This window comes from Rousettus aegyptiacus, unplaced genomic scaffold (genome assembly GCF_014176215.1).
Source record: "Rousettus aegyptiacus isolate mRouAeg1 unplaced genomic scaffold, mRouAeg1.p scaffold_m13_p_16, whole genome shotgun sequence".
NCBI lineage: Eukaryota > Metazoa > Chordata > Mammalia > Chiroptera > Pteropodidae > Rousettus > Rousettus aegyptiacus.
The window spans coordinates 14,819,151-14,829,839 of NW_023416291.1; the positions used below are offsets into that span (position 1 = coordinate 14,819,151).

At 38.5% G+C, this 10,689-nt stretch overlaps 1 long non-coding RNA gene across 2 annotated transcripts in view; it reads left to right on the forward strand.

Moving 5' to 3' along the window:
* The window catches only part of LOC107517776, a 36,655-nt gene that overhangs the window by 4,400 nt on the left and 21,566 nt on the right, over positions 1-10,689 (forward strand). The window lies entirely within an intron of this gene.

Genomic DNA, 10,689 nt, shown 5'->3' on the forward strand with positions numbered 1-10,689 from the left:
ACAGCTGTCCTCTATGGCAAGTTTTTGGAAAACATCTTCAAAACTCACAGGCTGTGTTGGACCCCAAAGCTCCGCCACTGTCTGGCAGTCATGGCTGATGGTGCCTCACTCACCGTCCTCCCTTGGCAGTTTCGTTACGTAGAAAATGACATTTTCTGGAGTTTGCTGTTATGATTGACCTACCTTTCTTGGTAAACTCAGTTTGTGCTTATTTGAAGAAAGAGGTACTCTAACCTGGCAGAAAGCAGCTGTAACTGAAGACGCGTTAGAGCCACGCCAGCCAGGCATCTATATGATTTTTGACTACGCTACGTCTCCTCGCATCGATGGCAAGGCTGTCTCATGAGCTCTAAGTGGCCCTGAGTCCTGAAACACTTCCAAGGAAAATATCACTTTCTTTTTTCTACTTCAAGCACTGTTGCAATTGTGTTTCCCTAGAAAGGAAAAAATGGAATGACTGGACCAATGACATTTACTAATCTATACCATTTATCAAAGAAGAGCTCTTAAATTCACATCTTCAAATTATTAGCCTAGTATCTACCCTGTACCAGGGTGGGCAAACTAAGCCCTTGTTTTTGTAAATAAAAACAAATCCTGTTTTCGTAAAGAAAGTTTTATTGAAACCTAGGCACAGCTATGCCTATTGGCTTAATACTGTTGATAGCTGTTTTTACTACAACAGCAGAGCTGAATTGCGCTGACAGTATATGTGTGTGATAGTTTTATCAACCAGCAAAGCCAAAAATATTTTCTGGCCTTTACAGAGGTTTGCTTTTGTGAAAATATTTTGCTACTCCCTCTCTAGCTACACAATATAGACTTTGCTGAGCAAAAGTTAAGGTTCTTAAGCTTCCTCTTTGACGTTTAAGTCCTCCCTGCCCTAAGACAACTCCCTGGATCCGTCTTCTCCTGGGTGCGGCGTGCCTACTTTGCTAGGACATGAGTGAAATTTACCATTAAATCCCACTGGCAAGTTTGCCTGCATTGACCCCGAACAAGCAGCACTTTCCTGAAAATGTAATATAAAAACCTGAAGCCAAAAAAAGTGTATCAATGGAACATAGTACCTGTGTCTAGAAAATTATGTCCTTGGGTACCCAGAGGTTGTTATGACATAATTTTTGTTTCTTTCTGGTATGTAGGGAAAATGCAGAGGAAAGAAAACCAACAAAAGATCAAAGACATAAAAAAAATATTCAGCAGACAGCTATATGACTGAATGAAATAAGAAAAGGTGAGGAGAATTAGGACAATTTAAGATAGGATAGAGGAAGACAGTGTAAGAAGGTATACCGAGGTAGGCAGAGTAATTCAGAGAAGGCAAATGGACTTTCCTGGTCAAGTCATTCATTTCCATTTGAAAGTTACATGTTTCTGCCATGAGTTTAAAATAAAAATTATTAGATAATCGATTCTATTTGGATTTGTCTATTTGGAATTTTAGAAATTTAACACCGAAGGTGAACTTTACTGTAATTCTAGTCCAACATGCCCATTATACCAACAAGCACCAATGGCGCCCCTTCTACAAACCACACTCTGCATAGTGCCGGAGCTGGGCCAGGCAGTCCTGGTTCCGGATCCCTGTGTCCTTTCTCCCGGGTACACGGCACCGGGACTTGCCCTCCCGGAAAGGCAGTTCCAGTGGTGAAGATAATGAGATACACAACTCAGTTTTGGGAAAGAAAGTGTAGAACCTTTAGGAATTTAGAGTTTTCTCAAACAATTGGAAGATAAGCATCTAGGAGTTCATTTGAAAGGTAAAGTCAGTTCTTAAGTACACATGTGCTAGCTCCAAAATCAACGTTAACGGTACTTTGATAACCCAAATATATCTTCAGATTAAGATTAGAAAAGGGGAAAATTCCTTCTTTCCTGTGTGACAAACAAAAATTTCAAGTGTTTTAATTATTGTATCTTTTTGATGTATTTTTCTCTGAATTCTATGCCATCTTCTTGTTATTATCTATTTCTGGTAATTAAATTTTCTTATCATTCTTTTATTTTTACATTCTTAAATACCTGCACATTTACTTTCCTTAAAGTTATCTCAATTATTTTATTCTCATAATCTCTTATGGAACCACATAGAGAGTATTGAGTCTGTTAGAGATTCAACCTAGAATAAAAAGGTGAACCATACTGCACACTGTCAAATATTTGGAATAGTAATTAGGTCACAATAGTACTTATATGTAAGTGCTTCTTTGAGGTTACAATAGCACATCTTCCTTACGAGTTCACTTCTTTGTCTTTCCATGAGTGGCAGATAATGTTCTTTTGCATCTCTTCTTCTGGGTACCAGCTGCATTGTCCCAATGGCTTTCAAAAGAGACTAATGGGCATAATCCATAAATACTGACTAGAAGCCAGAGTAAAGGCAAGGGGCTCTGTTTATTGGCCATTAGTCATCAATAAATGATAGCAGTGTTAAACAATAAACACAGATCTCTGAGAATATCATTAACATTACTTACAAAATAAATGTTTCTGTGATATATCAGTATTTGATAGACAGATCCCCAGAGGACTCTAAGACTGGATTTGTCATCTGCTATGTTTTAAACTGAAATATCTTTTTAAAAAGCTGTTTCTGGTTCTTTGCTTCTCTGGACTTGTAAGAAGACTGGGATTTTTTTTTTAAAGAATAAGATCTTCATTTCCTCGGGTTACATGTCATGTCTTCACTTCATAAAGAGCTGAGAATATCTGCCAAATATTTTGATCTCTTCACAACACGGGTTCCTATATTTGAGGTACATGTAATAGGAAACCTGCCTGAATCCACCCACTGCCTAACCCAAGAAAGCAAAATATAAACCTTGAGACTTTAAGAAATAACTAACCACAGAATAAGATAAATCTTGTTTTTGTATTGCTTTCTAGAAGAATGTAGGGGAAAGCAGTAAAAAAAAAAAAGTACTTGGCGAATAGTCTGTTTTTCTCCCTTTTTCTTTAAATCCTATGCCGCCCCACTTTGCAAACAGCTGGAATCTATCATATGTCATAGTATAATTCCCACTTGTTGAATTTCCTAAAACCAAACACTCTAAACACAATAAAGAGGGAGAGAATAAACATGTTTTAAATGATTCTATCTTCTTGCTTTATGACTTTCTCATGATCATTTTAGTCATCTACCTCAAGATTTATGTTGAAGGCTAAGTGGTGATTACAGATGAAAACACTTCTAAACCCCATTTGAAATGCCTTACTTTAAAACACTTAAGAATGCAAGAGAGTGAAAACCTAAAGGCTTCAAACTCCACATCCGCCATCTGAGTGAATTACCTAACTCCAGTTATAGGCCTGTTTCTTCATTGACAGAACAGAATGGTCAAGGGGCAGCGTTAATATCTGGCGAATTTGAATTCTCAAAAATCACAGGAAAGACATGATTTTGTTGTTACTCTTAAGAATTACATAAAAATCTCTTGCTTTCTCACTGAGAGGCGACTGACCTTTCTGCTCATAAAACATGTCGTGTGATTAATAATACCTACTTCATAAGACTGTCATGGGGGTGAAATATAGATAAAGTACCAGTGGTAGAGTTAACGGTCAACAAATGTTAATTTAGTCCTGTTCTTAAGGAGGAGAAAAAGTCAACAGTGATCCTAAAAATTAATATTTGTGGGATGGAATCAAAATAAGAATAGGATGAAAGTCTCAGACTTTCTAATGGAAAACATACAATGATGGCAAGACATTTAATGCCTTTCCAGAACCTTTGCACAGGGAAAATATTATATAATTTTCTTCATTTTAAAAACAGAGATGTAGAAGCACCAAAATGTTAACACCTTCTCCGAAGTTACTTAAGGACAGATCCAGAAAGACTATCAAAATCTCCAAACTTGAAGTTTGAAATTTTTAAAACAAGCACATTATTTTTGAGACATCGTCTAGCGTATTTGTATAGTATCAGCTACTGGTAGTGAAGTCACTGGTTATTTTTAGGGTGTGTTTTTCTCCTGTGAACTTTTAAATAGCTACCGCGTTACATGGTTAGATCAGGAAGGCAAACACTTCCGCAGTGGAGAGCAAAGAATGAGGTCCTAAGAAGAGCAAGTGCACTGCAGCTGCCAGGGCTGTGGCTGTTTCACAAGCTGCTTTGTTTCAGTGGTTGACATCATCGACCTCTGCCTCTAACGGACATTCCTGTGCTTCCATTACTGAGTCTGTGACGCTTCAGTCTATGCTACTGCACAGCCAGGTCTTACTTGCATAGTTGCCTGGGATATCTACCAAGGATGCAATCCCCAAGACTCGTTTTCTTCCCTAGTTCTCCCTATTGCACTTGTTGGCTTGGCCCTCTGTCAGCTCACAGAGGCTGCACCGCTGCCACACCGCCAGTCAGTGCCCTCTCAGTATGTGATCGCTGGCAGTCACAGGCCGTCTTTTGCTTGATAGAGTATAAAACGCATCACGTGCCCTGTGCCAATGTTAGGACATTCCGTGGCATATGCTTTGCAGATAATATATAGTGTTTGTGTGCACGTAGCTACAAACGTGTTCCAGAAGCATGGCCCTATTTCCAGATCGCAGCCACGAGAGGGATGAGAGTCCCAGCCATCACCAGGCTGAAGGTTTTCCAGAGAGTCCTTTAGATCTGGTTTCAGAGTAATCCCAACAAGATGGCTTTAATGTGTCCCGAGGGACTAATCACAAGAGCAAGCTTGGATCCTGCTGCAGATCAATACACACATGATGCCTCTCAGCTTTCTTGAGATAGACTGCAATGCCCTTGGAGGTTCTAAGACCAAGCCACACTTTAAGATATTTCCGAATCACAAAGAACACAGGGCCCAGCCATTGCCTGTAGATGTCAAATAGCAGAGCAGGATGCACTGTACACAGCGGTCCATGCTAACATTTCGCCTTATTTGCAGTAAGGACCCAGATATGCCATCAGCCTACTGCTACGTGGCAAAGTGCACTTCAATTTCAAGCTGATGTGTTTACTTTCTAGGGTTGAAATTGTTGTCAGCAATTTTTATTTTAAATAGAAGTTGCAGTCACTGGCCTTTTAGAATACTTCATATTTACAAAGGTGCATTTTATAAGAACATCTTAAAGTGCTGTATGAATATCATTTCATTTATCCTTATAACGTCTCTGTGAGGGAAAATAGCCCATATTACCCTCCCCCATCATCATCAAATGAAAGCATACAAAGGCCCAATACAGAGGGTTTCCAGAGGACCAGAATAGAAATCACACTGGACCCAACAACAGACCTCTTAGGGTCATGTGTGAATATTTAAGCTCTGACAAAGAGTTGGGGGACATAATTCTTTCACCCCAAGAAAATAACACCTTCTTGAAGGCAGAAGAATGCGATACAGGAAGAGCCGGCTATGAAATAAGTGATCAAGACTCTTCCTCTCTGCCCTTCTTTTCCTCTAGCTCCCCAGTTACTGGTTATTACCGCTGCGGAGAGGGAGTGGAGGGAGGCATGGAGCAAACTGGTCTGTGAGCCCATGGCATGACAGGATGACCCTGTCAGTTGCTTTTGAGATACCTGTGTTCTAGTTCAGGGACTAATTTTTATTCTAATGCACTTTCAATTGATTAGGATAATCCATTAAGCATATTTTAGAACCTTTATTTCTGGGATTAAGTCAGTTTGATCTGACTATTTATTCTGTAGACCTTTTGATAACTATACATAATATTGACATAAGGAATTGGGAGGGATGATGACAATAGAAATGTATATTTCTCTTTCACCAAGAAGGAACTAAATGAATATTTATTGAGCATCTACAGTGTAGCAGGAGCTCCTTTAGGTGAGCTCACATATGCAATTCATTTAACACTAAGTTTTGAGAGTTATGATTACCGTCCTGCCTTCGGTTATGTAAACTTCCTCAGTAAACCACTTACACGGCTGTAAACTACAAAGTCTGGATTCAGCCCAGACCTTTCTAATTCCTACACTCCAGTTAAGAGCTGCTCAGGGGTTATTCTCATCTGCTAATGTGGTGCTACTAAAGAATATTGCAGGAATTCTCTTAGGAAGAATCAATTGCACTTGTTCCCAAACCAGCTCATGTCTTTTGTACTTGTTATTTGAATTATATTATTTGATTTTATGTTAGCTAAACTAATGAAATATGAATACAAAAGAAAGAGGTTGATTGTTTCCATGAAGACTAACTAGAATGCTTGGAAGCGCTGTTTAAAAATTGCTATCACACATATATGGGTGATACACCAGCAAAATATTGGAAAAAACTGATAAAAATCTAGGATTCTACCCTGAGATTGTTTCACAGTTCTTGCTGCACCTTAAAGAAATGGAAATTGATAATCATAGATGATGCTTACGGCTATGGTTATTCAAGAAAAATGATGCAAATTCAAAGTAAAGGACTTAGTCTTATATCAGAAGGTTGAAAAAAATGAATAGACATTTTTACTTTTAGTATGCATGTATATATGTATGTTAATACACACATAAACACAGAGATAATATATATTTTTATGAGCTATCTCTATAAGAAGTATATAAACTTAAACTTTGCAAAGGTAGTTTGCGTGTTTCCCTGCTCTAGCTGCCTTTTTCAATTCACCAGCCAACTTCAGCCCTTGAAAGCTTTGGAAGAGAAAGGGGCATCTCCTGTAAAGCTTTCTGCTCTAATCTGGGAAGCTTATCCGCTGATTATACATATTTCTACCAATCTGAGGGAAACTCATACATGATCCTAACTCCCACTTTGAGGGAGAAGAAGAATCAAAGTGATTGGAAGGCAAAATATCCGAGGATGGGCTCCCCAACAGAACCGAGATAAAGTTTGTAGCCAATAAACCATTCAGTTAATGGCTAGAGCTTATTGTTAAATTAGAAGCTCACATTGTGTAAAATTACGGTTCTGTTCTCTTTTTGCTCTTGCTTTGATTTGCTTTCATTTCCTAATGAAAGCTTTATTCTGAGAAATGCCAAGCTAAGCATTTTCAACAACACTGCTTCCCCAGTCACCCCACATCGCAAACCGGGAAGTCATCCAGGGCTCCGCCTCACGCTCCACACCCAATCCGCAGATCCCTTGTCCCATCGCCACAATTGTTTTTCATATCTGTCCCTTTAATGTTGGGCGGGCGGGTGTGACCAGACATGAGGGCAAGTATTTACCAAGTCCAGGCCTCCACTTGCCTGCGTCTCTGCTCCCTGCGTCATACTTTTTCATTTCGTGGGACCTTGACTGATTCAGAAAGAAGGCTGATTACATTCTCTCTCACTTCCTGTCATTTGCTATGTGATAACAGGATGGTCTCCAAGTTAAAAAGGTTCCCCGATACATGTTGTTGAGATTAACTTTGCTGTTTTGCTTGCAGCTACTTAGGTCAGTAGTAAAATGTGGAACCATTACAGAGCCTGCCAACAAGGCCCCTATTTAACCAACCGAGGGTAGTTATTCTAATTTGGGCTGGTAACTCAGGAAGGTGGCTCAGAAGAGCTACCGTTGAGAGCTGAAGAAAGTGAGAGAGCAAGCCATACAAAGAAAATATGACCTGCCTGTTGTAGAAACATTAGATGACGGACAGAAAACACTTACACCAGTGCCCGGCTCACTCCCAATGATCAGCAAGTGGTAGTGATGGGGCCTGGGACAAACGAGCCCCAAACACTGCACCTTGGCATATTGAGTATTTCAGGCTGAAAGAATGTGAGGAATGGCGGGTGCAGGAAGAACTTTCTGACCTTTCCCGAAGGTCCTTAAACCCTCATATGAGAGATGCATCCCTCTCGTATGGAAAGGACATCCACATCTTCAAAGACAGAAGGACACCAAGAACAATCTCAAAGAGCGGGCACTTAGCTCAACCCTTTCTTTTTTGTCTTATCACATTTTTCTACGACTCTCCTCTTCAGCAAACCTAGCATAAAAACACTTGGATTTCATGCTTCTTCAGGTCTCATTTCCCGATCAAGTCCCTGTGTCACGTGAAACTTACAGTCCATAAATGTGTGCTTTTCTCTTTCCTCTGTCTTTTGTCACAGAGACCCCAGCTGAGAACATACAGAGGTAAAGGAAAAGATATTTCTCCTCCCCTACAGTAGACATTATTGTTATTTCCATAGATGGCAACCAAGATGTTCATTTCACCATATTCAAAACCAAGACGAGTCCACAGTGTTGTGATACACACACATCTCTAGGCGGCTTTGGGGGTTCATTGGAGACCCTGGGCTTCCATTCCTTGAGGAGGGCAGATCCTACTGTACAGTCTGATTTTCTATATCGAAACTCAACACTTCAAAACATAAATGTCCAATTTTGACACACATGCTAGTCAAGGGCTCTTGAACAGGATTAGAGTCTGCTAACACTCCACTTTTTGTGTATTTGGGCCATAACATATCAGCATAATATAAACCCTTTATGCAATTTTTTAAAAATCTGCCAAATTTTAAGAATTTTCACTGGCTGTTTAGAGTATATACTAAACCTTATATTTGAAAACATAATATCGATCCTTCAAAAACCTATTTATGTATTCTGAATTTTACAGCTTTAAAAAAGTTTTTCCTTAAATTTTTGTAACATTGAAATTGCTGTTTTACCAATAATTCTTTAAACTTCTTTTTTATTTCATTTTACAAATCAAATATGCTATATTGTAGTCATCCAGAACAAACAAAAAAATTTAAGGAGGAAACTAAAAATCACCTGAGATATCTACTATTAATACTTTGGTAACTATATTTTAAAATACATCTCTTCAGACTTATATATATAAATCTGTGTGTGTGTATCTGCATCAGTTGACTTATCTATATCTCTAGTAATGAGCATTCCATTTGTGTCTTTTTTTTTTTTTTTTTTTGCCCCACTATGAACAAAGCTACAGTAAAGATCCTTGCATATGCACCTTTATGTGCTGGGAGTTTCATTTCTATGGACTTGCTAGGAGAGGGGTGTGTGTGCTTATAATCTCAATAGATATGTCCAGAGTTGCATTCTCAAAAGATGTTAACAGTGTACATTTTTCTTTGTGCTTTATCCAAAGATAAAGTGTTTCTTAGTGTTTATACATACACATAATTGGGATAATTACTATAGACTTATTCCATTATTAGTGATGCTAAATAAAATTTAGTTATTACTCAAGTTTTGCCTGGCTCATTGATCTTGTCACCTGTGTTCTGAAAGTACACGAAACAGGCCTTCAATAAGCACACTTTCAAAGCTCTGCCAGGCAGCCACACAGTTAGAATTATAGCCAGCAGCTCTGAGAGCCACAGTGGGAATTTACTCAGTTCCACCAGTTCTCGAAGAATGCTCTCTGCATTCCATTTAGCTGAGGAAAACAGCCCCATTTTGCCAGCATTGCTTTTTGATTTTTATCCTGCTGCTATGATATTTGCTTCCAGCACCTGAAAGCAGTATGAAAATGCATTTTAAATCATTGAATAGAATTGCTATGCTCTGATTTGCATTATGAACTTAAAGAAAAAACAATTTAGAGCTGTAAGTCTCAGCTTCTCGGCTGTGTTCTTATTCTTTAAGTGCTGGGGAAAAATCAAAATCACCCATCACATTAACCCCTTGTACTGATACGTGATGAATTACTTATCATTTAATTATTATCATTAGAGTTAACGTACAAACATATCTAGACTTCAGTTTCACAGCAATGTCCTGATCGATTTTCTGAAATACATAATAATTGGCCTATCTCTGCCCAGGTGGAAGTCGGTGTCTCTCGGGTGATCTCCCAGTTACTCCAGTCTCTTAACCTTTGATTCTTGTGTCAAACTCTGAACTACAGACTGAAAAAGGGCAAAACCTGTTTTCCAGCATCAACCACTGTATGTTCAGCCACATTTTCAAATAAAAAAAAATAATTATCCTCTACTGTAATCACAGAAAAAAATGTCTAAAGATGACTTAAATATTTTTAAAAGCCTGCTATTGTGGTTATTTGATCTACATCATAAATAGCTATTCCTCTCCAAGTGTGTTAGAAAAACAATCTCGGGATATAAACAAAACACTAACATTTTTTAAATCTTCTGTCCAGTAGTTGTGTATAAACAAAGTAGAGACTGAGCCCCGAGTAAAACACCCAGCAGTAATGACTACGTACGTATACACCAGTCCCCAGTGAGCTGTATATTAATGTCTGGCTGGTAATTTAATGGCACCTCTAGGCACAAACAAAGGTTTATTAAAATAGTAAGTAAAATATTCCTGAACACTGGATAGCTTTTCCTATTCTTTTGGAAATTAAGAAAGCCTATATTGTGATGCTAAGTGACACTGATTGAATCAACACTTGGCATCATTTTATTCAGGTTCTATTTAACATAGCCCAAAGCAAATAATCTACCTATATTTAAATTTAAAAATTTTTATTGCAGAGAGAAAAACTATAACAGTCATAAATAGAGTCCCTTTCTACATGTTCTTCCCTTCTATTTACCTCCTAGATTTACTTCCACTTTCTCTCTTAACAGCTCTCCACCCTCTTCATGATGGCAAAATCCCTGGAAGCTTCTTTTTTTCTCTTGAAAAACAATCAAATAACAAAAGTAAATTAATCTTATGGTGACCACTTCATGAATCCATCTTGGACAAGCAGCTTTGAAGTTCTTACGGTCTCCTAATAACGACTGCATCTGACATGGCACCTGGTGGTCCATAGTTCAGAATCGCTCTTAGGTTTTCAAAGAAA